The sequence below is a fragment of the Eucyclogobius newberryi genome, unplaced genomic scaffold, assembly GCF_026437365.1.
Source record: "Eucyclogobius newberryi isolate DKJ021-1_F unplaced genomic scaffold, fEucNew1.0.hap1 SCAF_86, whole genome shotgun sequence".
NCBI classification, from domain to species: Eukaryota; Metazoa; Chordata; class Actinopteri; order Gobiiformes; family Gobiidae; genus Eucyclogobius; species Eucyclogobius newberryi.
Window position 1 is genome coordinate 313,592 of NW_027316528.1, and position 23,909 is coordinate 337,500.

At 49.2% G+C, this 23,909-nt stretch overlaps 32 non-coding genes and 10 pseudogenes across 32 annotated transcripts in view; all 42 read right to left on the reverse strand.

The window, feature by feature from the left end:
- Window positions 1-205: 205 nt before the first annotated feature.
- On the reverse strand, window positions 206-324 carry LOC140352854 (5S ribosomal RNA). Its single transcript, XR_011925757.1, has one exon. It is a non-coding gene; the product is annotated as a 5S ribosomal RNA (ribosomal RNA).
- A 151-nt stretch (window positions 325-475) lies between these two features.
- Window positions 476-594, reverse strand: LOC140352729 (5S ribosomal RNA). The gene has a single exon (XR_011925637.1). It is a non-coding gene; the product is annotated as a 5S ribosomal RNA (ribosomal RNA).
- Window positions 595-742: 148 nt separating this feature from the next.
- On the reverse strand, window positions 743-861 carry LOC140352463 (5S ribosomal RNA; annotated as a pseudogene).
- A 151-nt stretch (window positions 862-1,012) lies between these two features.
- Window positions 1,013-1,131, reverse strand: LOC140352464 (5S ribosomal RNA; annotated as a pseudogene).
- A 151-nt stretch (window positions 1,132-1,282) lies between these two features.
- On the reverse strand, window positions 1,283-1,401 carry LOC140352943 (5S ribosomal RNA). Its single transcript, XR_011925841.1, has one exon. It is a non-coding gene; the product is annotated as a 5S ribosomal RNA (ribosomal RNA).
- Window positions 1,402-1,552: 151 nt separating this feature from the next.
- LOC140352731 (5S ribosomal RNA) lies at window positions 1,553-1,671 on the reverse strand. The gene has a single exon (XR_011925639.1). It is a non-coding gene; the product is annotated as a 5S ribosomal RNA (ribosomal RNA).
- Window positions 1,672-1,828: 157 nt separating this feature from the next.
- Window positions 1,829-1,947, reverse strand: LOC140352465 (5S ribosomal RNA; annotated as a pseudogene).
- A 158-nt stretch (window positions 1,948-2,105) lies between these two features.
- On the reverse strand, window positions 2,106-2,224 carry LOC140352855 (5S ribosomal RNA). The gene has a single exon (XR_011925758.1). It is a non-coding gene; the product is annotated as a 5S ribosomal RNA (ribosomal RNA).
- A 151-nt stretch (window positions 2,225-2,375) lies between these two features.
- On the reverse strand, window positions 2,376-2,494 carry LOC140352835 (5S ribosomal RNA). Its single transcript, XR_011925739.1, has one exon. It is a non-coding gene; the product is annotated as a 5S ribosomal RNA (ribosomal RNA).
- Window positions 2,495-2,651: 157 nt separating this feature from the next.
- LOC140352732 (5S ribosomal RNA) lies at window positions 2,652-2,770 on the reverse strand. Its single transcript, XR_011925640.1, has one exon. It is a non-coding gene; the product is annotated as a 5S ribosomal RNA (ribosomal RNA).
- A 151-nt stretch (window positions 2,771-2,921) lies between these two features.
- On the reverse strand, window positions 2,922-3,040 carry LOC140352733 (5S ribosomal RNA). The gene has a single exon (XR_011925641.1). It is a non-coding gene; the product is annotated as a 5S ribosomal RNA (ribosomal RNA).
- A 151-nt stretch (window positions 3,041-3,191) lies between these two features.
- On the reverse strand, window positions 3,192-3,310 carry LOC140352944 (5S ribosomal RNA). Its single transcript, XR_011925842.1, has one exon. It is a non-coding gene; the product is annotated as a 5S ribosomal RNA (ribosomal RNA).
- Window positions 3,311-3,462: 152 nt separating this feature from the next.
- On the reverse strand, window positions 3,463-3,581 carry LOC140352836 (5S ribosomal RNA). Its single transcript, XR_011925740.1, has one exon. It is a non-coding gene; the product is annotated as a 5S ribosomal RNA (ribosomal RNA).
- A 157-nt stretch (window positions 3,582-3,738) lies between these two features.
- LOC140352734 (5S ribosomal RNA) lies at window positions 3,739-3,857 on the reverse strand. The gene has a single exon (XR_011925642.1). It is a non-coding gene; the product is annotated as a 5S ribosomal RNA (ribosomal RNA).
- Window positions 3,858-4,008: 151 nt separating this feature from the next.
- On the reverse strand, window positions 4,009-4,127 carry LOC140352735 (5S ribosomal RNA). Its single transcript, XR_011925643.1, has one exon. It is a non-coding gene; the product is annotated as a 5S ribosomal RNA (ribosomal RNA).
- Window positions 4,128-4,278: 151 nt separating this feature from the next.
- LOC140352945 (5S ribosomal RNA) lies at window positions 4,279-4,397 on the reverse strand. The gene has a single exon (XR_011925843.1). It is a non-coding gene; the product is annotated as a 5S ribosomal RNA (ribosomal RNA).
- Window positions 4,398-4,549: 152 nt separating this feature from the next.
- LOC140352856 (5S ribosomal RNA) lies at window positions 4,550-4,668 on the reverse strand. Its single transcript, XR_011925759.1, has one exon. It is a non-coding gene; the product is annotated as a 5S ribosomal RNA (ribosomal RNA).
- Window positions 4,669-4,824: 156 nt separating this feature from the next.
- LOC140352736 (5S ribosomal RNA) lies at window positions 4,825-4,943 on the reverse strand. Its single transcript, XR_011925644.1, has one exon. It is a non-coding gene; the product is annotated as a 5S ribosomal RNA (ribosomal RNA).
- A 151-nt stretch (window positions 4,944-5,094) lies between these two features.
- LOC140352737 (5S ribosomal RNA) lies at window positions 5,095-5,213 on the reverse strand. Its single transcript, XR_011925645.1, has one exon. It is a non-coding gene; the product is annotated as a 5S ribosomal RNA (ribosomal RNA).
- Window positions 5,214-5,364: 151 nt separating this feature from the next.
- On the reverse strand, window positions 5,365-5,483 carry LOC140352946 (5S ribosomal RNA). The gene has a single exon (XR_011925844.1). It is a non-coding gene; the product is annotated as a 5S ribosomal RNA (ribosomal RNA).
- A 152-nt stretch (window positions 5,484-5,635) lies between these two features.
- LOC140352738 (5S ribosomal RNA) lies at window positions 5,636-5,754 on the reverse strand. The gene has a single exon (XR_011925646.1). It is a non-coding gene; the product is annotated as a 5S ribosomal RNA (ribosomal RNA).
- A 151-nt stretch (window positions 5,755-5,905) lies between these two features.
- Window positions 5,906-6,024, reverse strand: LOC140352466 (5S ribosomal RNA; annotated as a pseudogene).
- A 150-nt stretch (window positions 6,025-6,174) lies between these two features.
- LOC140352837 (5S ribosomal RNA) lies at window positions 6,175-6,293 on the reverse strand. The gene has a single exon (XR_011925741.1). It is a non-coding gene; the product is annotated as a 5S ribosomal RNA (ribosomal RNA).
- Window positions 6,294-6,450: 157 nt separating this feature from the next.
- On the reverse strand, window positions 6,451-6,569 carry LOC140352858 (5S ribosomal RNA). Its single transcript, XR_011925761.1, has one exon. It is a non-coding gene; the product is annotated as a 5S ribosomal RNA (ribosomal RNA).
- Window positions 6,570-6,726: 157 nt separating this feature from the next.
- On the reverse strand, window positions 6,727-6,845 carry LOC140352859 (5S ribosomal RNA). Its single transcript, XR_011925762.1, has one exon. It is a non-coding gene; the product is annotated as a 5S ribosomal RNA (ribosomal RNA).
- Window positions 6,846-6,996: 151 nt separating this feature from the next.
- On the reverse strand, window positions 6,997-7,115 carry LOC140352947 (5S ribosomal RNA). Its single transcript, XR_011925845.1, has one exon. It is a non-coding gene; the product is annotated as a 5S ribosomal RNA (ribosomal RNA).
- A 151-nt stretch (window positions 7,116-7,266) lies between these two features.
- On the reverse strand, window positions 7,267-7,385 carry LOC140352739 (5S ribosomal RNA). The gene has a single exon (XR_011925647.1). It is a non-coding gene; the product is annotated as a 5S ribosomal RNA (ribosomal RNA).
- Window positions 7,386-7,536: 151 nt separating this feature from the next.
- LOC140352950 (5S ribosomal RNA) lies at window positions 7,537-7,655 on the reverse strand (annotated as a pseudogene).
- A 151-nt stretch (window positions 7,656-7,806) lies between these two features.
- On the reverse strand, window positions 7,807-7,925 carry LOC140352740 (5S ribosomal RNA). The gene has a single exon (XR_011925648.1). It is a non-coding gene; the product is annotated as a 5S ribosomal RNA (ribosomal RNA).
- A 151-nt stretch (window positions 7,926-8,076) lies between these two features.
- LOC140352468 (5S ribosomal RNA) lies at window positions 8,077-8,195 on the reverse strand (annotated as a pseudogene).
- A 150-nt stretch (window positions 8,196-8,345) lies between these two features.
- On the reverse strand, window positions 8,346-8,464 carry LOC140352903 (5S ribosomal RNA). The gene has a single exon (XR_011925804.1). It is a non-coding gene; the product is annotated as a 5S ribosomal RNA (ribosomal RNA).
- A 151-nt stretch (window positions 8,465-8,615) lies between these two features.
- LOC140352469 (5S ribosomal RNA) lies at window positions 8,616-8,734 on the reverse strand (annotated as a pseudogene).
- A 157-nt stretch (window positions 8,735-8,891) lies between these two features.
- Window positions 8,892-9,012, reverse strand: LOC140352471 (5S ribosomal RNA; annotated as a pseudogene).
- Window positions 9,013-9,169: 157 nt separating this feature from the next.
- On the reverse strand, window positions 9,170-9,288 carry LOC140352838 (5S ribosomal RNA). Its single transcript, XR_011925742.1, has one exon. It is a non-coding gene; the product is annotated as a 5S ribosomal RNA (ribosomal RNA).
- Window positions 9,289-15,911: 6,623 nt separating this feature from the next.
- LOC140352920 (5S ribosomal RNA) lies at window positions 15,912-16,030 on the reverse strand. The gene has a single exon (XR_011925820.1). It is a non-coding gene; the product is annotated as a 5S ribosomal RNA (ribosomal RNA).
- Window positions 16,031-16,176: 146 nt separating this feature from the next.
- On the reverse strand, window positions 16,177-16,295 carry LOC140352742 (5S ribosomal RNA). Its single transcript, XR_011925650.1, has one exon. It is a non-coding gene; the product is annotated as a 5S ribosomal RNA (ribosomal RNA).
- Window positions 16,296-16,447: 152 nt separating this feature from the next.
- On the reverse strand, window positions 16,448-16,566 carry LOC140352743 (5S ribosomal RNA). The gene has a single exon (XR_011925651.1). It is a non-coding gene; the product is annotated as a 5S ribosomal RNA (ribosomal RNA).
- A 152-nt stretch (window positions 16,567-16,718) lies between these two features.
- LOC140352509 (5S ribosomal RNA) lies at window positions 16,719-16,837 on the reverse strand (annotated as a pseudogene).
- Window positions 16,838-17,004: 167 nt separating this feature from the next.
- Window positions 17,005-17,123, reverse strand: LOC140352744 (5S ribosomal RNA). Its single transcript, XR_011925652.1, has one exon. It is a non-coding gene; the product is annotated as a 5S ribosomal RNA (ribosomal RNA).
- Window positions 17,124-17,276: 153 nt separating this feature from the next.
- LOC140352511 (5S ribosomal RNA) lies at window positions 17,277-17,395 on the reverse strand (annotated as a pseudogene).
- A 6,193-nt stretch (window positions 17,396-23,588) lies between these two features.
- LOC140352915 (5S ribosomal RNA) lies at window positions 23,589-23,707 on the reverse strand. Its single transcript, XR_011925815.1, has one exon. It is a non-coding gene; the product is annotated as a 5S ribosomal RNA (ribosomal RNA).
- A 156-nt stretch (window positions 23,708-23,863) lies between these two features.
- Window positions 23,864-23,909, reverse strand: part of LOC140352745 (5S ribosomal RNA) — a 119-nt gene continuing 73 nt past the window's right edge. Inside the window, exon 1 of the ribosomal RNA XR_011925653.1 lies at window positions 23,864-23,909. This exon is cut by the window's right edge and continues 73 nt beyond it. This is a non-coding gene — a ribosomal RNA (5S ribosomal RNA).

Below are 23,909 nucleotides of genomic sequence, written 5' to 3' on the forward strand. Positions count from 1 at the left end.
CCTGCACTGATTGCAAAGGGGCGGGTCCAGGGTGGTATGGCCGTGAGCGAAATGTTCCAGGTCAAAACGGCCTTTTTTATATCAAACACTGTCTTTTTGTGAAGAGTACCTTCACGCCACTTGCTCGGTCAAAAGTGGGATATCTCAATGAAAAACTTCTTTTTTTTTTTTTTTTTTTTTTTTGACAGGTGAAAAAGTGTGAAAATGCTCACAGCACCTGGTATTCCCAGGCGGTCTCCCATCCAAGTACTAACCAGGCCCAACCCTGCTTGGCTTCCGAGATCAGACGAGATCGGGCTGGTCCAGGGTGGTATGGCCATGAGCGAAATGTTCCAGGTCAAAACGGCCTTTTTTATATCAAACTCTGTCTTTTCGTGAAGAGTACCTTCACGCCACTTGCTCGGTCAAAATTGGGATATCTCAATGAAAAACTTCTTTTTTTTTTTTTTTTTTGACAGGTGAAAAAGTGTGAAAATGCTCACAGCACCTGGTATTCCCAGGCGGTCTCCCATCCAAGTACTAACCAGGCCCAACCCTGCTTGGCTTCCGAGATCAGACGAGATCGGGCTGGTCCAGGGTGGTATGGCCGTGAGCGAAATGTTCCAGGTCAAAACGGCCTTTTTTATATCAAACACTGTCTTTTCGTGAAGAGTACCTTCACGCCACTTGCTCGGTCAAAATTGGGATATCTCAATGAAAAACTTCTTTTTTTTTTTTTTTGACAGGTGAAAAAGTGTGAAAATGCTCACAGCACCTGGTATTCCCAGGCGGTCTCCCATCCAAGTACCAACCAGGCCCAACCCTGCTTGGCTTCCGAGATCAGACGAGATGGGGCTGGTCCAGGGTGGTATGGCCATGAGCGAAATGTTCCAGGTCAAAACGGCCTTTTTTATATCAAACACTGTCTTTTTGTGAAGAGTACCTTCACGCCACTTGCTCGGTCAAAAGTGGGATATCTCAATGAAAAACTTCTTTTTTTTTTTTTTTTTTGACAGGTGAAAAAGTGTGAAAATGCTCACAGCACCTGGTATTCCCAGGCGGTCTCCCATCCAAGTACCAACCAGGCCCAACCCTGCTTGGCTTCCGAGATCAGACGAGATGGGGCTGGTCCAGGGTGGTATGGCCATGAGCGAAATGTTCCAGGTCAAAACGGCCTTTTTTATATCAAACACTGTCTTTTCGTGAAGAGTACCTTCACGCCACTTGCTCGGTCAAAATTGGGATATCTCAATGAAAAACTTCTTTTTTTTTTTTTTTTTTGACAGGTGAAAAAGTGTGAAAATGCTCACAGCACCTGGTATTCCCAGGCGGTCTCCCATCCAAGTACCAACCAGGCCCAACCCTGCTTGGCTTCCGAGATCAGACGAGATGGGGCTGGTCCAGGGTGGTATGGCCGTGAGCGAAATGTTCCAGGTCAAAACGGCCTTTTTTATATCAAACACTGTCTTTTCGTGAAGAGTACCTTCACGCCACTTGCTCGGTCAAAATTGGGATATCTCAATGAAAAACTTCTTTTTTTTTTTTTTTTTTGACAGGTGAAAAAGTGTGAAAATGCTCACAGCACCTGGTATTCCCAGGCGGTCTCCCATCCAAGTACTAACCAGGCCCAACCCTGCTTGGCTTCCGAGATCAGACGAGATCGGGCTGGTCCAGGGTGGTATGGCCGTGAGCGAAATGTTCCAGGTCAAAACGGCCTTTTTTATATCAAACACTGTCTTTTTGTGAAGAGTACCTTCACGCCACTTGCTAGGTCAAAATTGGGATATCTCAATGAAAAACTTCTTTTTTTTTTTTTTTTTTTTTTTTGACAGGTGAAAAAGTGTGAAAATGCTCACAGCACCTGGTATTCCCAGGCGGTCTCCCATCCAAGTACCAACCAGGCCCAACCCTGCTTGGCTTCCGAGATCAGACGAGATGGGGCTGGTCCAGGGTGGTATGGCCATGAGCGAAATGTTCCAGGTCAAAACGGCCTTTTTTTATATCAAACACTGTCTTTTCGTGAAGAGTACCTTCACGCCACTTGCTCGGTCAAAATTGGGATATCTCAATGAAAAACTTCTTTTTTTTTTTTTTTTTTTTTTTTGACAGGTGAAAAAGTGTGAAAATGCTCACAGCACCTGGTATTCCCAGGCGGTCTCCCATCCAAGTACTAACCAGGCCCAACCCTGCTTGGCTTCCGAGATCAGACGAGATCGGGCTGGTCCAGGGTGGTATGGCCATGAGCGAAATGTTCCAGGTCAAAACGGCCTTTTTTATATCAAACACTGTCTTTTCGTGAAGAGTACCTTCACGCCACTTGCTCGGTCAAAATTGGGATATCTCAATGAAAAACTTCTTTTTTTTTTTTTTTTTTGACAGGTGAAAAAGTGTGAAAATGCTCACAGCACCTGGTATTCCCAGGCGGTCTCCCATCCAAGTACTAACCAGGCCCAACCCTGCTTGGCTTCCGAGATCGGACGAGATCGGGCTGGTCCAGGGTGGTATGGCCATGAGCGAAATGTTCCAGGTCAAAACGGCCTTTTTTATATCAAACACTGTCTTTTTGTGAAGAGTACCTTCACGCCACTTGCTCGGTCAAAAGTGGGATATCTCAATGAAAAACTTCTTTTTTTTTTTTTTTTTTTTTTTTGACAGGTGAAAAAGTGTGAAAATGCTCACAGCACCTGGTATTCCCAGGCGGTCTCCCATCCAAGTACTAACCAGGCCCAACCCTGCTTGGCTTCCGAGATCAGACGAGATCGGGCTGGTCCAGGGTGGTATGGCCGTGAGCGAAATGTTCAAGGTCAAAACGGCCTTTTTTATATCAAACACTGTCTTTTCGTGAAGAGTACCTTCACGCCACTTGCTCGGTCAAAATTGGGATATCTCAATGAAAAACTTCTTTTTTTTTTTTTTTTTTGACAGGTGAAAAAGTGTGAAAATGCTCACAGCACCTGGTATTCCCAGGCGGTCTCCCATCCAAGTACTAACCAGGCCCAACCCTGCTTGGCTTCCGAGATCAGACGAGATCGGGCTGGTCCAGGGTGGTATGGCCGTGAGCGAAATGTTCCAGGTCAAAACGGCCTTTTTTATATCAAACACTGTCTTTTCGTGAAGAGTACCTTCACGCCACTTGCTCGGTCAAAATTGGGATATCTCAATGAAAAACTTCTTTTTTTTTTTTTTTTTTGACAGGTGAAAAAGTGTGAAAATGCTCACAGCACCTGGTATTCCCAGGCGGTCTCCCATCCAAGTACCAACCAGGCCCAACCCTGCTTGGCTTCCGAGATCAGACGAGATGGGGCTGGTCCAGGGTGGTATGGCCGTGAGCGAAATGTTCCAGGTCAAAACGGCCTTTTTTTATATCAAACACTGTCTTTTCGTGAAGAGTACCTTCACGCCACTTGCTCGGTCAAAATTGGGATATCTCAATGAAAAACTTCTTTTTTTTTTTTTTTTTTGACAGGTGAAAAAGTGTGAAAATGCTCACAGCACCTGGTATTCCCAGGCGGTCTCCCATCCAAGTACTAACCAGGCCCAACCCTGCTTGGCTTCCGAGATCGGACGAGATCGGGCTGGTCCAGGGTGGTATGGCCATGAGCGAAATGTTCCAGGTCAAAACGGCCTTTTTTATATCAAACACTGTCTTTTTGTGAAGAGTACCTTCACGCCACTTGCTCGGTCAAAAGTGGGATATCTCAATGAAAAACTTCTTTTTTTTTTTTTTTTTTTTTTTTGACAGGTGAAAAAGTGTGAAAATGCTCACAGCACCTGGTATTCCCAGGCGGTCTCCCATCCAAGTACTAACCAGGCCCAACCCTGCTTGGCTTCCGAGATCAGACGAGATCGGGCTGGTCCAGGGTGGTATGGCCGTGAGCGAAATGTTCAAGGTCAAAACGGCCTTTTTTATATCAAACACTGTCTTTTCGTGAAGAGTACCTTCACGCCACTTGCTCGGTCAAAATTGGGATATCTCAATGAAAAACTTCTTTTTTTTTTTTTTTTTTGACAGGTGAAAAAGTGTGAAAATGCTCACAGCACCTGGTATTCCCAGGCGGTCTCCCATCCAAGTACTAACCAGGCCCAACCCTGCTTGGCTTCCGAGATCAGACGAGATCGGGCTGGTCCAGGGTGGTATGGCCGTGAGCGAAATGTTCCAGGTCAAAACGGCCTTTTTTATATCAAACACTGTCTTTTCGTGAAGAGTACCTTCACGCCACTTGCTCGGTCAAAATTGGGATATCTCAATGAAAAACTTCTTTTTTTTTTTTTTTTTTGACAGGTGAAAAAGTGTGAAAATGCTCACAGCACCTGGTATTCCCAGGCGGTCTCCCATCCAAGTACCAACCAGGCCCAACCCTGCTTGGCTTCCGAGATCAGACGAGATGGGGCTGGTCCAGGGTGGTATGGCCGTGAGCGAAATGTTCCAGGTCAAAACGGCCTTTTTTTATATCAAACACTGTCTTTTCGTGAAGAGTACCTTCACGCCACTTGCTCGGTCAAAATTGGGATATCTCAATGAAAAACTTCTTTTTTTTTTTTTTTTTTGACAGGTGAAAAAGTGTGAAAATGCTCACAGCACCTGGTATTCCCAGGCGGTCTCCCATCCAAGTACTAACCAGGCCCAACCCTGCTTGGCTTCCGAGATCAGACGAGATCGGGCTGGTCCAGGGTGGTATGGCCATGAGCGAAATGTTCCAGGTCAAAACGGCCTTTTTTATATCAAACACTGTCTTTTTGTGAAGAGTACCTTCACGCCACTTGCTCGGTCAAAAGTGGGATATCTCAATGAAAAACTTCTTTTTTTTTTTTTTTTTTTTTTTGACAGGTGAAAAAGTGTGAAAATGCTCACAGCACCTGGTATTCCCAGGCGGTCTCCCATCCAAGTACTAACCAGGCCCAACCCTGCTTGGCTTCCGAGATCAGACGAGATCGGGCTGGTCCAGGGTGGTATGGCCGTGAGCGAAATGTTCAAGGTCAAAACGGCCTTTTTTATATCAAACACTGTCTTTTCGTGAAGAGTACCTTCACGCCACTTGCTCGGTCAAAATTGGGATATCTCAATGAAAAACTTCTTTTTTTTTTTTTTTTTTGACAGGTGAAAAAGTGTGAAAATGCTCACAGCACCTGGTATTCCCAGGCGGTCTCCCATCCAAGTACTAACCAGGCCCAACCCTGCTTGGCTTCCGAGATCAGACGAGATCGGGCTGGTCCAGGGTGGTATGGCCGTGAGCGAAATGTTCCAGGTCAAAACGGCCTTTTTTATATCAAACACTGTCTTTTCGTGAAGAGTACCTTCACGCCACTTGCTCGGTCAAAATTGGGATATCTCAATGAAAAACTTCTTTTTTTTTTTTTTTTTTGACAGGTGAAAAAGTGTGAAAATGCTCACAGCACCTGGTATTCCCAGGCGGTCTCCCATCCAAGTACCAACCAGGCCCAACCCTGCTTGGCTTCCGAGATCAGACGAGATGGGGCTGGTCCAGGGTGGTATGGCCGTGAGCGAAATGTTCCAGGTCAAAACGGCCTTTTTTTATATCAAACACTGTCTTTTCGTGAAGAGTACCTTCACGCCACTTGCTCGGTCAAAATTGGGATATCTCAATGAAAAACTTCTTTTTTTTTTTTTTTTTTGACAGGTGAAAAAGTGTGAAAATGCTCACAGCACCTGGTATTCCCAGGCGGTCTCCCATCCAAGTACTAACCAGGCCCAACCCTGCTTGGCTTCCGAGATCAGACGAGATCGGGCTGGTCCAGGGTGGTATGGCCGTGAGCGAAATGTTCCAGGTCAAAACGGCCTTTTTTATATCAAACACTGTCTTTTCGTGAAGAGTACCTTCACGCCACTTGCTCGGTCAAAATTGGGATATCTCAATGAAAAACTTCTTTTTTTTTTTTTTTTTTGACAGGTGAAAAAGTGTGAAAATGCTCACAGCACCTGGTATTCCCAGGCGGTCTCCCATCCAAGTACCAACCAGGCCCAACCCTGCTTGGCTTCCGAGATCAGACGAGATGGGGCTGGTCCAGGGTGGTATGGCCATGAGCGAAATGTTCCAGGTCAAAACGGCCTTTTTTATATCAAACACTGTCTTTTCGTGAAGAGTACCTTCACGCCACTTGCTCGGTCAAAAGTGGGATATCTCAATGAAAAACGTCTTTTTTTTTTTTTTTTTGACAGGTGAAAAAGTGTGAAAATGCTCACAGCACCTGGTATTCCCAGGCGGTCTCCCATCCAAGTACTAACCAGGCCCAACCCTGCTTGGCTTCCGAGATCGGACGAGATCGGGCTGGTCCAGGGTGGTATGGCCATGAGCGAAATGTTCCAGGTCAAAACGGCCTTTTTTATATCAAACACTGTCTTTTCGTGAAGAGTACCTTCACGCCACTTGCTCGGTCAAAAGTGGGATATCTCAATGAAAAACTTCTTTTTTTTTTTTTTTTTTTTTTTTGACAGGTGAAAAAGTGTGAAAATGCTCACAGCACCTGGTATTCCCAGGCGGTCTCCCATCCAAGTACTAACCAGGCCCAACCCTGCTTGGCTTCCGAGATCAGACGAGATCGGGCTGGTCCAGGGTGGTATGGCCATGAGCGAAATGTTCAAGGTCAAAACGGCCTTTTTTATATCAAACACTGTCTTTTCGTGAAGAGTACCTTCACGCCACTTGCTAGGTCAAAATTGGGATATCTCAATGAAAAACTTCTTTTTTTTTTTTTTTTTTTTTTTTGACAGGTGAAAAAGTGTGAAAATGCTCACAGCACCTGGTATTCCCAGGCGGTCTCCCATCCAAGTACTAACCAGGCCCAACCCTGCTTGGCTTCCGAGATCAGACGAGATCGGGCTGGTCCAGGGTGGTATGGCCATGAGCGAAATGTTCCAGGTCAAAACGGCCTTTTTTATATCAAACACTGTCTTTTCGTGAAGAGTACCTTCACGCCACTTGCTCGGTCAAAATTGGGATATCTCAATGAAAAACTTCTTTTTTTTTTTTTTTTTTGACAGGTGAAAAAGTGTGAAAATGCTCACAGCACCTGGTATTCCCAGGCGGTCTCCCATCCAAGTACCAACCAGGCCCAACCCTGCTTGGCTTCCGAGATCAGACGAGATGGGGCTGGTCCAGGGTGGTATGGCCGTGAGCGAAATGTTCCAGGTCAAAACGGCCTTTTTTATATCAAACACTGTCTTTTCGTGAAGAGTACCTTCACGCCACTTGCTCGGTCAAAATTGGGATATCTCAATGAAAAACTTCTTTTTTTTTTTTTTTTTTGACAGGTGAAAAAGTGTGAAAATGCTCACAGCACCTGGTATTCCCAGGCGGTCTCCCATCCAAGTACTAACCAGGCCCAACCCTGCTTGGCTTCCGAGATCAGACGAGATCGGGCTGGTCCAGGGTGGTATGGCCGTGAGCGAAATGTTCCAGGTCAAAACGGCCTTTTTTATATCAAACACTGTCTTTTCGTGAAGAGTACCTTCACGCCACTTGCTCGGTCAAAATTGGGATATCTCAATGAAAAACTTCTTTTTTTTTTTTTTTTTTGACAGGTGAAAAAGTGTGAAAATGCTCACAGCACCTGGTATTCCCAGGCGGTCTCCCATCCAAGTACCAACCAGGCCCAACCCTGCTTGGCTTCCGAGATCAGACGTGATGGGGCTGGTCCAGGGTGGTATGGCCGTGAGCGAAATGTTCCAGGTCAAAACGGCCTTTTTTATATCAAACACTGTCTTTTCGTGAAGAGTACCTTCACGCCACTTGCTCGGTCAAAATTGGGATATCTCAATGAAAAACTTCTTTTTTTTTTTTTTTTTTGACAGGTGAAAAAGTGTGAAAATGCTCACAGCACCTGGTATTCCCAGGCGGTCTCCCATCCAAGTACTAACCAGGCCCAACCCTGCTTGGCTTCCGAGATCAGACGAGATCGGGCTGGTCCAGGGTGGTATGGCCGTGAGCGAAATGTTCCAGGTCAAAACGGCCTTTTTTATATCAAACACTGTCTTTTCGTGAAGAGTACCTTCACGCCACTTGCTCGGTCAAAATTGGGATATCTCAATGAAAAACTTCTTTTTTTTTTTTTTTTTTGACAGGTGAAAAAGTGTGAAAATGCTCACAGCACCTGGTATTCCCAGGCGGTCTCCCATCCAAGTACCAACCAGGCCCAACCCTGCTTGGCTTCCGAGATCAGACGAGATGGGGCTGGTCCAGGGTGGTATGGCCATGAGCGAAATGTTCCAGGTCAAAACGGTCTTTTTTATATCAAACACTGTCTTTTCGTGAAGAGTACCTTCACGCCACTTGCTCGGTCAAAAGTGGGATATCTCAATGAAAAACGTCTTTTTTTTTTTTTTTTTGACAGGTGAAAAAGTGTGAAAATGCTCACAGCACCTGGTATTCCCAGGCGGTCTCCCATCCAAGTACCAACCAGGCCCAACCCTGCTTGGCTTCCGAGATCAGACGAGATCGGGCTGGTCCAGGGTGGTATGGCCATGAGCGAAATGTTCCAGGTCAAAACGGCCTTTTTTATATCAAACACTGTCTTTTCGTGAAGAGTACCTTCACGCCACTTGCTCGGTCAAAATTGGGATATCTCAATGAAAAACTTCTTTTTTTTTTTTTTTTTTGACAGGTGAAAAAGTGTGAAAATGCTCACAGCACCTGGTATTCCCAGGCGGTCTCCCATCCAAGTACCAACCAGGCCCAACCCTGCTTGGCTTCCGAGATCAGACGAGATGGGGCTGGTCCAGGGTGGTATGGCCATGAGCGAAATGTTCCAGGTCAAAACGGCCTTTTTTATATCAAACACTGTCTTTTCGTGAAGAGTACCTTCACGCCACCTGCTCGGTCAAAAGTGGGATATCTCAATGAAAAACTTCTTTTTTTTTTTTTTTTTTTTTTTTGACAGGTGAAAAAGTGTGAAAATGCTCACAGCACCTGGTATTCCCAGGCGGTCTCCCATCCAAGTACTAACCAGGCCCAACCCTGCTTGGCTTCCGAGATCAGACGAGATCGGGCTGGTCCAGGGTGATGTATGGCCATGAGCGAAATGTTCCAGGTCAAAACGGCCTTTTTTATATCAAACACTGTCTTTTCGTGAAGAGTACCTTCACGCCACTTGCTAGGTCAAAATTGGGATATCTCAATGAAAAACTTCTTTTTTTTTTTTTTTTTTTTTTTTGACAGGTGAAAAAGTGTGAAAATGCTCACAGCACCTGGTATTCCCAGGCGGTCTCCCATCCAAGTACTAACCAGGCCCAACCCTGCTTGGCTTCCGAGATCGGACGAGATCGGGCTGGTCCAGGGTGGTATGGCCATGAGCGAAATGTTCCAGGTCAAAACGGCCTTTTTTATATCAAACACTGTCTTTTCGTGAAGAGTACCTTCACGCCACTTGCTCGGTCAAAAGTGGGATATCTCAATGAAAAACTTCTTTTTTTTTTTTTTTTTTTTTTTTTTGACAGGTGAAAAAGTGTGAAAATGCTCACAGCACCTGGTATTCCCAGGCGGTCTCCCATCCAAGTACTAACCAGGCCCAACCCTGCTTGGCTTCCGAGATCAGACGAGATCGGGCTGGTCTTTTTTTTTTTTTTTTTTTTTTTTATCTTTTATTATCAAAAACATCTTAAAACAAGTATTTACATATATTTACATGAATGTACAGACATACATGACACACAAGGGCAAGGGAATGGGATACACAAGGGCAAGGGGAGACGAGACAAAAAATTACAGAAAATCAAACACACAATCATTCTCGAAACATTCTTCAGTGATGGGGGGTGATGCCGGGGTCAGAAGAGGATGTCCAGGTTTCCAGAGGGTGTGAGGTGGATCAGGGTGTTGTGGGGGACGAGGTGGGTGATGAACCGGTGCTCTGCTGCCATGTGGAGGTGTCGGAGGTGTGCGGCCAAGAGTCCTTTGAAGATGGGCCAGGGTGCTGCTGTTTTATTGTCACGGAGATGGATGTTCCTGTTGAGATATAATGTGTACCGGGCTATGGAGAGGGTTAGTCGGGCGAGATGGGTGTTGGCTCCAGAGCGACTCTGTCCGGGACCAAAGAGGAGGAGCCAGGGCTCCTGGTCGTCCCCTCCTAGGGCCGCCGGCGGTGGGAGCCTCCAGGACAGCCTCCGAGCGAGGAGGTCCTGCAGTCGGGACCAGAACGGGCGGACGGCCGGGCAGGTGTACAGCATGTGCTCCAGGGTCTCGGGGGGTCCGTGGCACACGGGGCAGTCCGCAGCGTAGCTGTCGGGAAGAAATGCGTGCAGTGCTGCGGATGTAAAGACGATCCTGTGTCTAAATCTGAAGTCAAAATGACCTACGTTATGTGGGGTGTACCAATTAAAGATGTTGGCCCAGATGGTTGCAATGGTGCGTGCGGGGAATGTTAATGACCATTTGTGTTCCGAGGCGGGACGCCCGAGCACTCCCGGCAACAACAACTGATACAGGATGCGGGTGGGTAGGTCTGTGAAAATCCTAAACCTCCCCGTGCTAACAAATACATTAAAATTCAACTTACCTGTCGTGCTCCCCATTTGGCCCAAAGTGCTTCCCCAATGCCTGACCAGATTCCTGTTAAAAATACTTACCATACCACTAATATACTTTCTCCTAAACACTTTACCTGCTAACCTAAAACACTTCCCTATGTAATCTACACTAAAATTACCTTTCACGTCAAATACCTTACCTACATATTCCAGCCCAGCCTCCTCCATCGCCCCACTGATCATGCACTCGCGCTTCCCGGGGGGAGCGGAGAGCAAGTCAGGGTTATGACGGAGGGGCATGTGCGCGAGACCCTCACCGCTGTCTGGAACCGCCACAGTCAGGGGCCTGAAAGTCCTCCACGCCTCCAAGAGTTCCCTCTCGAAGGGGGGGAGGCCCTCCAGGACCGAAACAGGGGGCAACAAACACAAATTATAAGCACCAAACTTACCTAGACTATTAACAAACTCACCTATATAATCCTTCCATGGAGCATCTACCTCAACGTCTAGAAATTTCCGAATTGTTTTCAGCCTGAAGGCCTTCTTCCTTAACTCTAAATCTGCTAACTTTAAACCTCCCTGATCGTACTCACCTATCATAACCTTATGTGCAATAAAGCCCCTCTCACGATTCCACAAAAAGTGGTTTATCACTAACCTTAATTTGTTAGCATAGACCCCCGGCAGGCCGTACACGGAGAGTGCATGGTTCAACATGGACATGCACAAAGAATTTACAACTAAGACTTTACCTTTTAATGTCAGATTACGACGTCTCCAAAAATTCAAGCGCGCTGTAATTTTCTCGCACAAAGGCGACCAAAGTGCAGTACGACACGCCTCCTCGTCTCTGCCCAGGGGGACGCCGAGGACCTTGTAGGAGTCCCCCGCCTCCCGGAGCTGGACAGGGAGAGGAACAGGCGTGACGCTGCCGCAAAATTTAACCGTGGTTTTATCGAAATTGATTTTGGCCCCTGAAGCGAGGCCGTAAACATTGAGCACGTGGAGAGAGGCGTTCAGGCTCTCCACGTCTCGGAGGATCAGATTGGTGTCATCTGCGTACTGAAAAATTTTGACTTCCCTACCCGCAGGCGTGGTCAGTCCCCTCACCGCCGCGTCCGCCCTCAACATGGCCGCCAAAGGCTCAGCGGCGATGCTGTAGAGGAGCGACGAGAGGGGACAGCCCTGCCTGACTGATCTTTTTAAGGGGAAAGAGTCAGTTAGAAACCCGTTGACTTTGACCTTACTGACCGCAAAGGAATAGATGAGCTGTAGCCAATTAACAAACCGTTCGCCGAAACCTAACTTACCTAATACAGTCCAGAGGAACGAATGCTCAACTCTGTCGAACGCCTTGTTAAAGTCTACACTAACGTGAATACCACCGGTCGCGTGCATCTGCCGAAGGAGATATCTCAGAGACAAAACTGTGTCTGAGATGTCCCTCCCGGGGACGCTGTAGGCCTGCGAGGGGTGTATGACGGATCCAATCACACGCTTTAACCTACCTGCTAATACCTTTGCTAAAATTTTATAGTCTACGTTCAAAAGGCTAATGGGCCTGTAGTTGGCGAGGCTGCTCCTGTCGCCCTTCTTAAAAAGCAGAGTGACGACACTCATCGCAAAACCATCGCCAACTCTACTCTCACTCTCAAAATCCTGATATAATAGGAGTAGGATCGGAGCTAACCTGGAAGCGAAACGCTTGAAAAACTCACAGGTTAGTCCGTCCTCTCCGGGGCTTTTCCCTGTATTTAAACTCTTGACTGCAGCCTCTATCTCCATGAGAGACAGAGGCGCGTCGCACAGCTCCCTATCCTCCCTGCTCAGTGTGCGCTCCAGAGCACCTACAGCCTGGTCTAAAGCCTGCTCTGCCACTCCGTCTGAACTAAAAAGCCTACTATAGAAATCCTGCGCTGTCTCTAAAACCTCACTTACCTCGGAAACAATCTTACCTGTCTTATCTATCAACTTATCTATGTGCATCTTTCCCTGTGTAACCTTCTCACAGCCGAAGAAGAACGCTGTCGAGCGTTCTCCTTCGACTGTGTGTCTGGCTTTTGCCCTCAAAATTGCACCCTGACACCTACTTACCTCCAGCTGCTCCAGCTCAGCGCGCACCACCAGGTACTCTGGATCCACAGGGCCAGTGGTGGAAGCTGCGCCCTGGTCCAGGACCTGCAGGCGCTGGCGGAGAGCGGTCTCCCTCCTGGTCGACAGCCACGCCTTGTGTTTGCTGTAATTGACACAGAGCTTTTTAATGCGTGTTTTTGCCGTCGGCCACCAATCGACCACGCTGTCGATCAGCTCCAGCTCCATGTCAAATACATCAAACAAAAAGTCCATTTTCCTACAAAAAGTTTCATCACCGAGGATGGAGCTGTTTAGGACCCACAGTCCTCCATTCCTCGGTGATGAAACTAACCCAAAATAAATATCTAAAGTGGAGTGATCACTCAAGCCTGACCACTTGTAGGAAGCACCACTGACTCTCTGTGCCAGGTCTGAGGAGGCAAAACAGAGGTCAATGCGGGACTGCTTCAGGACGCCCTGGACGACCTGCCGCCTGGAGAAATCCTTCAGGAAGGGGTGGACGAACCGCCACACCTCCGTCAGGTTCCTGCTGGCGGCTTCTTCCAACAGGGCTGTCCTGGCAGTGCTGTTTTTAAAAGAGTTGTTAATGCCGATGTCTGTCTTGCAAAGTGTTGTATTAAAGTCACCGATTATGATTGTAGTGTCGTTCGCAAAGCGAAATATTTTTTTGAAGAATTGCCTCCTCAGACCATCATTGTTCGGGGCGTAGATGTTAATTAGTCTGAACTTCACTGTGTCCGTGAAGTCCAGGACCAGGAAGGAGCCCTCTGGGTCGGCGTGTACCAGGGTGGGTTGGCCTAAGACACCAGGCCTCACCACCGTGGCCACACCGCGCGAGCACGCCGTGCCCAGGGCCCAAAATACAGAGCCCACTCCCATGCTCCGCACTTGTTGCGCGTGGCTGACATCCCAGTGCGTTTCTTGGATGCAGAGCACGTCCCACTTGGAAAAGTGTAACGCGCTCTGCATCCGCACTGGGCTCCGCAGGCCGCCTGCGTTCCAAGAGGACAAGGAGAACGCCATTAAGAGGAGACCTTGGAGGATGTAACCCATCTTTTATTTAGACTTCTTTTTGGCGCCCGTCGCATCCGACTGCCACACTCTTTTTCTGACTTCACGGGTGGAGAAATCCATGAAGTCATCATTAAAAACAGTCTCGAGCTCACCTCGTGGGGCAGAGCTGCGTGTGGAGGATGGTGGGTTGATGGAGCTTTCTGCTGGCGCTTTTGAGGTGGTTGGAACGGAGGAGGCAGAGCCGCTCTCAGCAGCAGCGCCCTCTCCGTCTCCTGCCACCTGCTTCCTGCGTCTTGCCCCTTTCTTATCCTTCTTCTCCACCTGTCCCCTCTTACCACCGTCCGACTGGAGCTTGGGATCATCACCCAGCCCTGTGGTGATGTCCCCCCCTTTGGAGGTAAGATGCGGGGCCTGTCCCGCACCCATCCTCCTCCCGGGTTCAGCCTCTTCCTCCACGGGCTTAGGAGTTGGACCCTCACGAGTCCCCTCCCTCTGGTCAGGAGGAGCAGTTTGTCCTGCTCCCACCTTCCCAGACGCCAGCGCTGAGCCGAGCACCATCTCCAGTGCGACGGACGCCTCCTCGTCTGAGGAGTCAGAGGAGCAAGAGGAGCCAGACACCTCTGGCTCCCCTGACTCCTCCACAGCCTCCTCCTCCAAAAACTCCTCTACTTCGGAGAGAGCAGTTGCGGGCACGTTCTGGGCCACGTCACTGCTCTCTCCTCCAATGGCGTCCTCCCTGTCCTCCCCTCTGTCCTCCCCTCTGTCCTCCTCTCTGTCACCCGCACCACACGGACATAAGTGGCGGAACATGCGGCACTCTCTGCACTTCGGGGCCCGCTGCGCGACGCACTCGCGCGCGTAATGCCCCTGGCTCCCGCAGTTGCGGCACAGAAAGTCAGGGCACTCCCTCAGAATATGGCCAGGCTGGAGACACCCCCTACACACCCGCACCTGCCTGTCGTGTATTACCCTGAAGTACTCGGGGCCCCCCGCGGTGTCAAACCTGACAGAATACGGTAAGGACTGCACCGTGTCCGTGAACCTTACCCGTACAAACCTGGTGCCGTCCGCCACGTTCGTCCCCGGCCACATTCTCCTCCTCACCTCGGAGACCGCAGAGACCCCCCAGGCGTAGAGCTTGGCCAGGATCTCCTCGTCCTCGATATAAGCCGGCAGCCCCATGAAGGACACGACCAGCTCATCCACCGAGATGTCACGGGCGTGAACCCTGACTCCTCCAATGCAGTACCCGTCCAGGAGCCGCTCCTTCGCTTTAGTGGTACTGACGGTTACTTCATATTTGTCCTTCGAGATGAGTCTGCACGCTACTATGGAGCCGCACACCTCCTGAGTCGATTTCAAAAAAGCTAGTGGCGTGATTTGTGCTCCCTCCGTCAACTCCAACACCACAGTGAGTTCTTTCATAAATTTCATTCTTCTTTCTTCGTTCTTTCTATTATTTACAGATTCTTTCAAACTTTGTCTTGCCTTTGTCGTGTCCATTCCAGTGTCCGATGCCGTGTTGTCCGTCCTTTGAGCCATGCTCACAAAAAACAAAAAATCCACCTCCCAGTAAGTTTACTGGGAGGGGAACAAACAAAAGAACTGAAAAAAGTAAATGAAAATGACCAAAATAACGATTAAAAACTCAAAAAAAACTCCCAAACCTCCAGCTCCAGACCATGCAGCACACCACAAATTGCACGCACCTGCACTGATTGCAAAGGGGCGGGTCCAGGGTGGTATGGCCGTGAGCGACAAAGTATAGACTTCCCTGCCCTCCGGCGAGGGGAAGCCCCCGTTTCAAGACTGCTGCTGCTCCCTTTTTTCCCATGAAGGACGAGACTTAGACTGCAATTGTTCCTTGAACATGGAGGAATAGTCTTATACTGCCGAGGCTGTCGCTATTCCCTTTCCCCATGGAGGACCAGTATTGCGCTGTTGCTTTTCCTTTCTCATGGAAGAACAGTCTGACACAGCCCAGTTCTCACCTGGAGTTACCAGTTCTCGCCATATACAACCAGGGAGGACCAGTTTTACGTGCTGCTGTTCCTTGCATCATGGAGGGATAGTCTTAGACTGCCAGACCGTCGCTGCTGTTCCCTTTGTTCCCATGGAGTACCAGTCTTAGACCGCTACTGTTCCTGATCATGGAGGAATAGTCTTAGACTGCCGAGGCTGTTGCTATTCCCTTTGTTCCCATGGAGGACCAGTATTTGTGCTGTTGCTGTTCCTGATCATGGAGGAACAGTCTTAGGCTGCCGAGGCTGTTGCTATCCCCTTTGTTCCCATGGAAAGGACAAGTCTTAGGCTCTACTGTTCCTGTGTGTAATGGGGGTAGTTTTGCTCACAGCACCTGGTATTTCAAGGAGGTCTCCCATCCAAGTACTAACCAGGCCCAGCCCAGCTTAGCTTCCGAGATCAGACGAGATCGGGCTGGTCCAGGGTGGTATGGCCGTGAGCGAAATGTTCCAGGTCAAAACGGCCTTTTTTATATCAAACACTGTCTTTTCGTGAAGAGTACCTTCACGCCACTTGCTCGGTCAAAATTGGGATATCTCAATGAAAAACTTTTTTTTTTTTTTTTGACAGGTGAAAAAGTGTGAAAATGCTCACAGCACCTGGTATTCCCAGGCGGTCTCCCATCCAAGTACTAACCAGGCCCAACCCTGCTTGGCTTCCGAGATCAGACGAGATCGGGCTGGTCCAGGGTGGTATGGCCGTGAGCGAAATGTTCCAGGTCAAAACGGCCTTTTTTATATCAAACACTGTCTTTTCGTGAAGAGTACCTTCACGCCACTTGCTCGGTCAAATTTGGGATATCTCAATGAAAAACTTCTTTTTTTTTTTTTTTTTTTGACAGGTGAAAAAGTGTGAAAATGCTCACAGCACCTGGTATTCCCAGGCGGTCTCCCATCCAAGTACTAACCAGGCCCAACCCTGCTTGGCTTCCGAGATCAGACGAGATCGGGCTGGTCCAGGGTGGTATGGCCGTGAGCGAAATGTTCCAGGTCAAAACGGCCTTTTTTATATCAAACACTGTCTTTTCGTGAAGAGTACCTTCACGCCACTTGCTCGGTCAAAATTGGGATATCTCAATGAAAAACTTCTTTTTTTTTTTTTTTTTTTGACAGGTGAAAAAGTGTGAAAATGCTCACAGCACCTGGTATTCCCCGGCGGTCGCCCATCCAAGTACTAACCAGGCCTAACCCTGCTTGGCTTCCGAGATCAGACGAGATCGTGCTGGTCCAGGGTGGTATGGCCGTGAGCGAAATGTTCCAGGTCAAAACTCGTATAAACGGCTTTTTTTGCATCAAACACTGTCTTTTCGTGAAGAGTACCTTCACGCCACTTGCTCGGTCAAAATTGGGATATCTCAATGAAAAACTTTTTTTTTTTTTTTTTTTTTTTTTTTGACAGGTGAAAAAGTGTGAAAATGCTCACAGCACCTGGTATTCCCAGGCGGTCTCCCATCCAAGTACTAACCAGGCCCAACCCTGCTTGGCTTCCGAGATCAGACGAGATCGGGCTGGTCCAGGGTGGTATGGCCGTGAGCGAAATGTTCCAGGTCAAAACGGCCTTTTTTATATCAAACACTGTCTTTTCGTGAAGAGTACCTTCACGCCACTTGCTCGGTCAAAATTGGGATATCTCAATGAAAAACTTCTTTTTTTTTTTTTTTTGTTTGACAGGTGAAAAAGTGTGAAAATGCTCACAGCACCTGGTATTCCCCGGCGGTCGCCCATCCAAGTACTAACCAGGCCTAACCCTGCTTGGCTTCCGAGATCAGACGAGATCGTGCTGGTCCAGGGTGGTATGGCCGTGAGCGAAATGTTCCAGGTCAAAACTCGTATAAACGGCTTTTTTTGCATCAAACACTGTCTTTTCGTGAAGAGTACCTTCACGCCACTTGCTCGGTCAAAATTGGGATATCTCAATGAAAAACTTTTTTTTTTTTTTTTTTTTTTTTTTTGACAGGTGAAAAAGTGTGAAAATGCTCACAGCACCTGGTATTCCCAGGCGGTCTCCCATCCAAGTACTAACCAGGCCCAACCCTGCTTGGCTTCCGAGATCAGACGAGATCGGGCTGGTCTTTTTTTTTTTTTTTTTTTTTATCTTTTATTATCAAAAACATCTTAAAACAAGTATTTACATATATTTACATGAATGTACAGACATACATGACACACAAGGGCAAGGGAATAGGATACACAAGGGCAGGGGGAGACGAGACAAAAAATTACAGAAAATCAAACACACAATCATTCTCCAAACATTCTTCAGTGATGGGGGGTGATGCGGGGGTCAGAAGAGGATGTCCAGGTTTCCAGAGGGTGTGAGGTGGATCAGGGTGTTGTGGGGGACGAGGTGGGTGATGAACCGGTGCTCTGCTGCCATGTGGAGGTGTCGGAGGTGTGCGGCCAAGAGTCCTTTGAAGATGGGCCAGGGTGCTGCTGTTTTATTGTCACGGAGATGGATGTTCCTGTTGAGATATAATGTGTACCGGGCTATGGAGAGGGTTAGTCGGGCGAGATGGGTGTTGGCTCCAGAGCGACTCTGTCCGGGACCAAAGAGGAGGAGCCAGGGCTCCTGGTCGTCCCCTCCTAGGGCCGCCGGCGGTGGGAGCCTCCAGGACAGCCTCCGAGCGAGGAGGTCCTGCAGTCGGGACCAGAACGGGCGGACGGCCGGGCAGGTGTACAGCATGTGCTCCAGGGTCTCGGGGGGTCCGTGGCACACGGGGCAGTCCGCAGCGTAGCTGTCGGGAAGAAATGCGTGCAGTGCTGCGGATGTAAAGACGATCCTGTGTCTAAATCTGAAGTCAAAATGACCTACGTTATGTGGGGTGTACCAATTAAAGATGTTGGCCCAGATGGTTGCGATGGTGCGTGCGGGGAATGTTAATGACCATTTGTGTTCCGAGGCGGGACGCCCGAGCACTCCCGGCAACAACAACTGATACAGGATGCGGGTGGGTAGGTCTGTGAAAATCCTAAACCTCCCCGTGCTAACAAATACATTAAAATTCAACTTACCTGTCGTGCTCCCCATTTGGCCCAAAGTGCTTCCCCAATGCCTGACCAGATTCCTGTTAAAAATACTTACCATACCACTAATATACTTTTTCCTAAACACTTTACCTGCTAACCTAAAACACTTCCCTATGTAATCTACACTAAAATTACCTTTCACGTCAAATACCTTACCTACATATTCCAGCCCAGCCTCCTCCATCGCCCCACTGATCATGCACTCGCGCTTCCCGGGGGGAGCGGAGAGCAAGTCAGGGTTATGACGGAGGGGCATGTGCGCGAGACCCTCACCGCTGTCTGGAACCGCCACAGTCAGGGGCCTGAAAGTCCTCCACGCCTCCAAGAGTTCCCTCTCGAAGGGGGGGAGGCCCTCCAGGACCGAAACAGGGGGCAACAAACACAAATTATAAACACCAAACTTACCTAGACTATTAACAAACTCACCTATATAATCCTTCCATGGAGCATCTACCTCAACGTCTAGAAATTTCCGAATTGTTTTCAGCCTGAAGGCCTTCTTCCTTAACTCTAAATCTGCTAACTTTAAACCTCCCTGATCGTACTCACCTATCATAACCTTATGTGCAATAAAGCCCCTCTCACGATTCCACAAAAAGTGGTTTATCACTAAACTTAATTTGTTAGCATAGACCCCCGGCAGGCCGTACACGGAGAGTGCATGGTTCAACATGGACATGCACAAAGAATTTACAACTAAGACTTTACCTTTTAATGTCAGATTACGACGTCTCCAAAAATTCAAGCGCGCTGTAATTTTCTCGCACAAAGGCGACCAAAGTGCAGTACGACACGCCTCCTCGTCTCTGCCCAGGGGGACGCCGAGGACCTTGTAGGAGTCCCCGGCCTCCCGGAGCTGGACAGGGAGAGGAACAGGCGTGACGCTGCCGCAAAATTTAACCGTGGTTTTATCGAAATTGATTTTGGCCCCTGAAGCGAGGCCGTAAACATTGAGCACGTGGAGAGAGGCGTTCAGGCTCTCCACGTCTCGGAGGATCAGATTCGTGTCATCTGCGTACTGAAAAATTTTGACTTCCCTACCCGCAGGCGTGGTCAGTCCCCTCACCGCCGCGTCCGCCCTCAACATGGCCGCCAAAGGCTCAGCGGCGATGCTGTAGAGGAGCGACGAGAGGGGACAGCCCTGCCTGACTGATCTTTTTAAGGGGAAAGAGTCAGTTAGAAACCCGTTGACTTTGACCTTACTGACCGCAAAGGAATAGATGAGCTGTAGCCAATTAACAAACCGTTCGCCGAAACCTAACTTACCTAATACAGTCCAGAGGAACGAATGCTCAACTCTGTCGAACGCCTTGTTAAAGTCTACACTAACGTGAATACCACCGGTCGCGTGCATCTGCCGAAGGAGATATCTCAGAGACAAAACTGTGTCTGAGATGTCCCTCCCGGGGACGCTGTAGGCCTGCGAGGGGTGTATGACGGATCCAATCACACGCTTTAACCTACCTGCTAATACCTTTGCTAAAATTTTATAGTCTACGTTCAAAAGGCTAATGGGCCTGTAGTTGGCGAGGCTGCTCCTGTCGCCCTTCTTAAAAAGCAGAGTGACGACACTCATCGCAAAACCATCGCCAACTCTACTCTCACTCTCAAAATCCTGATATAATAGGAGTAGGATCGGAGCTAACCTGGAAGCGAAACGCTTGAAAAACTCACAGGTTAGTCCGTCCTCTCCGGGGCTTTTCCCTGTATTTAAACTCTTGACTGCAGCCTCTATCTCCATGAGAGACAGAGGCGCGTCGCACAGCTCCCTATCCTCCCTGCTCAGTGTGCGCTCCAGAGCACCTACAGCCTGGTCTAAAGCCTGCTCTGCCACTCCGTCTGAACTAAAAAGCCTACTATAGAAATCCTGCGCTGTCTCTAAAACCTCACTTACCTCGGAAACAATCTTACCTGTCTTATCTATCAACTTATCTATGTGCATCTTTCCCTGTGTAACCTTCTCACAGCCGAAGAAGAACGCTGTCGAGCGTTCTCCTTCGACTGTGTGTCTGGCTTTTGCCCTCAAAATTGCACCCTGACACCTACTTACCTCCAGCTGCTCCAGCTCAGCGCGCACCACCAGGTACTCTGGATCCACAGGGCCAGTGGTGGAAGCTGCGCCCTGGTCCAGGACCTGCAGGCGCTGGCGGAGAGCGGTCTCCCTCCTGGTCGACAGCCACGCCTTGTGTTTGCTGTAATTGACACAGAGCTTTTTAATGCGTGTTTTTGCCGTCGGCCACCAATCGACCACGCTGTCGATCAGCTCCAGCTCCATGTCAAATACATCAAACAAAAAGTCCATTTTCCTACAAAAAGTTTCATCACCGAGGATGGAGCTGTTTAGGACCCACAGTCCTCCATTCCTCGGTGATGAAACTAACCCAAAATAAATATCTAAAGTGGAGTGATCACTCAAGCCTGACCACTTGTAGGAAGCACCACTGACTCTCTGTGCCAGGTCTGAGGAGGCAAAACAGAGGTCAATGCGGGACTGCTTCAGGACGCCCTGGACGACCTGCCGCCTGGAGAAATCCTTCAGGAAGGGGTGGACGAACCGCCACACCTCCGTCAGGTTCCTGCTGGCGGCTTCTTCCAACAGGGCTGTCCTGGCAGTGCTGTTTTTAAAAGAGTTGTTAATGCCGATGTCTGTCTTGCAAAGTGTTGTATTAAAGTCACCAATTATGATTGTATTGTCGTTCGCAAAGCGAAATATTTTTTTGAAGAATTGCCTCCTCAGACCATCATTGTTCGGGGCGTAGATGTTAATTAGTCTGAACTTCACTGTGTCCGTGAAGTCCAGGACCAGGAAGGAGCCCTCTGGGTCGGCGTGTACCAGGGTGGGTTGGCCTAAGACACCAGGCCTCACCACCGTGGCCACACCGCGCGAGCACGCCGTGCCCAGGGCCCAAAATACAGAGCCTACTCCCATGCTCCGCACTTGTTGCGCGTGGCTGACATCCCAGTGCGTTTCTTGGATGCAGAGCACGTCCCACTTGGAAAAGTGTAACGCGCTCTGCATCCGCACTGGGCTCCGCAGGCCGCCTGCGTTCCAAGAGGACAAGGAGAACGCCATTAAGAGGAGACCTTGGAGGATGTAACCCATCTTTTATTTAGACTTCTTTTTGGCGCCCGTCGCATCCGACTGCCACACTCTTTTTCTGACTTCACGGGTGGAGAAATCCATGAAGTCATCATTAAAAACAGTCTCGAGCTCACCTCGTGGGGCAGAGCTGCGTGTGGAGGATGGTGGGTTGATGGAGCTTTCTGCTGGCGCTTTTGAAGTGGTTGGAACGGAGGAGGCAGAGCCGCTCTCAGCAGCAGCGCCCTCTCCGTCTCCTGCCACCTGCTTCCTGCGTCTTGCCCCTTTCTTATCCTTCTTCTCCACCTGTCCCCTCTTACCACCGTCCGACTGGAGCTTGGGATCATCACCCAGCCCTGTGGTGATATCCCCCCCTTTGGAGGTAAGATGCGGGGCCTGTCCCGCACCCATCCTCCTCCCGGGTTCAGCCTCTTCCTCCACGGGCTTAGGAGTTGGACCCTCACGAGTCCCCTCCCTCTGGTCAGGAGGAGCAGTTTGTCCTGCTCCCACCTTCCCAGACGCCAGCGCTGAGCCGAGCACCATCTCCAGTGCGACGGACGCCTCCTCGTCTGAGGAGTCAGAGGAGCAAGAGGAGCCAGACACCTCTGGCTCCCCTGACTCCTCCACAGCCTCCTCCTCCAAAAACTCCTCTACTTCGGAGAGAGCAGTTGCGGGCACGTTCTGGGCCACGTCACTGCTCTCTCCTCCAATGGCGTCCTCCCTGTCCTCCCCTCTGTCCTCCCCTCTGTCCTCCTCTCTGTCACCCGCACCACACGGACATAAGTGGCGGAACATGCGGCACTCTCTGCACTTCGGGGCCCGCTGCGCGACGCACTCGCGCGCGTAATGCCCCTGGCTCCCGCAGTTGCGGCACAGAAAGTCAGGGCACTCCCTCAGAATATGGCCAGGCTGGAGACACCCCCTACACACCCGCACCTGCCTGTCGTGTATTACCCTGAAGTACTCGGGGCCCCCCGCGGTGTCAAACCTGACAGAATACGGTAAGGACTGCACCGTGTCCGTGAACCTTACCCGTACAAACCTGGTGCCGTCCGCCACGTTCGTCCCCGGCCACATTCTCCTCCTCACCTCGGAGACCGCAGAGACCCCCCAGGCGTAGAGCTTGGCCAGGATCTCCTCGTCCTCGATATAAGCCGGCAGCCCCATGAAGGACACGACCAGCTCATCCACCGAGATGTCACGGGCGTGAACCCTGACTCCTCCAATGCAGTACCCGTCCAGGAGCCGCTCCTTCGCTTTAGTGGTACTGACGGTTACTTCATATTTGTCCTTCGAGATGAGTCTGCACGCTACTATGGAGCCGCACACCTCCTGAGTCGATTTCAAAAAAGCTAGTGGCGTGATTTGTGCTCCCTCCGTCAACTCCAACACCACAGTGAGTTCTTTCATAAATTCCATTCTTCTTTCTTCGTTCTTTCTATTATTTACAGATTCTTTCAAACTTTGTCTTGCCTTTGTCGTGTCCATTCCAGTGTCCGATGCCGTGTTGTCCGTCCTTTGAGCCATGCTCACAAAAAACAAAAAATCCACCTCCCAGTAAGTTTACTGGGAGGGGAACAAACAAAAGAACTGAAAAAAGTAAATGAAAATGACCAAAATAACGATTAAAAACTCAAAAAAAACTCCCAAAACCCCCAGCTCCAGACCATGCAGCACACCACAAATTGCACGCACCTGCACTGATTGCAAAGGGGCGGGTCCAGGGTGGTATGGCCGTGAGCGAAATGTTCCAGGTCAAAACGGCCTTTTTTATATCAAACACTGTCTTTTCGTGAAGAGTACCTTCACGCCACTTGCTCGGTCAAATTTGGGATATCTCAATGAAAAACTTCTTTTTTTTTTTTTTTTTTTGACAGGTGAAAAAGTGTGAAAATGCTCACAGCACCTGGTATTCCCAGGCGGTCGCCCATCCAAGTACTAACCAGGCCCAACCCTGCTTGGCTTCCGAGATCAGACGAGATCGTGCTGGTCCAGGGTGGTATGGCCGTGAGCGAAATGTTCCAGGTCAAAACTCGTATAAACGGCTTTTTTTGCATCAAACACTGTCTTTTCGTGAAGAGTACCTTCACGCCACTTGCTCGGTCAAAATTGGGATATCTCAATGAAAAACTTTTTTTTTTTTTTTTGACAGGTGAAAAAGTGTGAAAATGCTCACAGCACCTGGTATTCCCAGGCGGTCTCCCATCCAAGTACT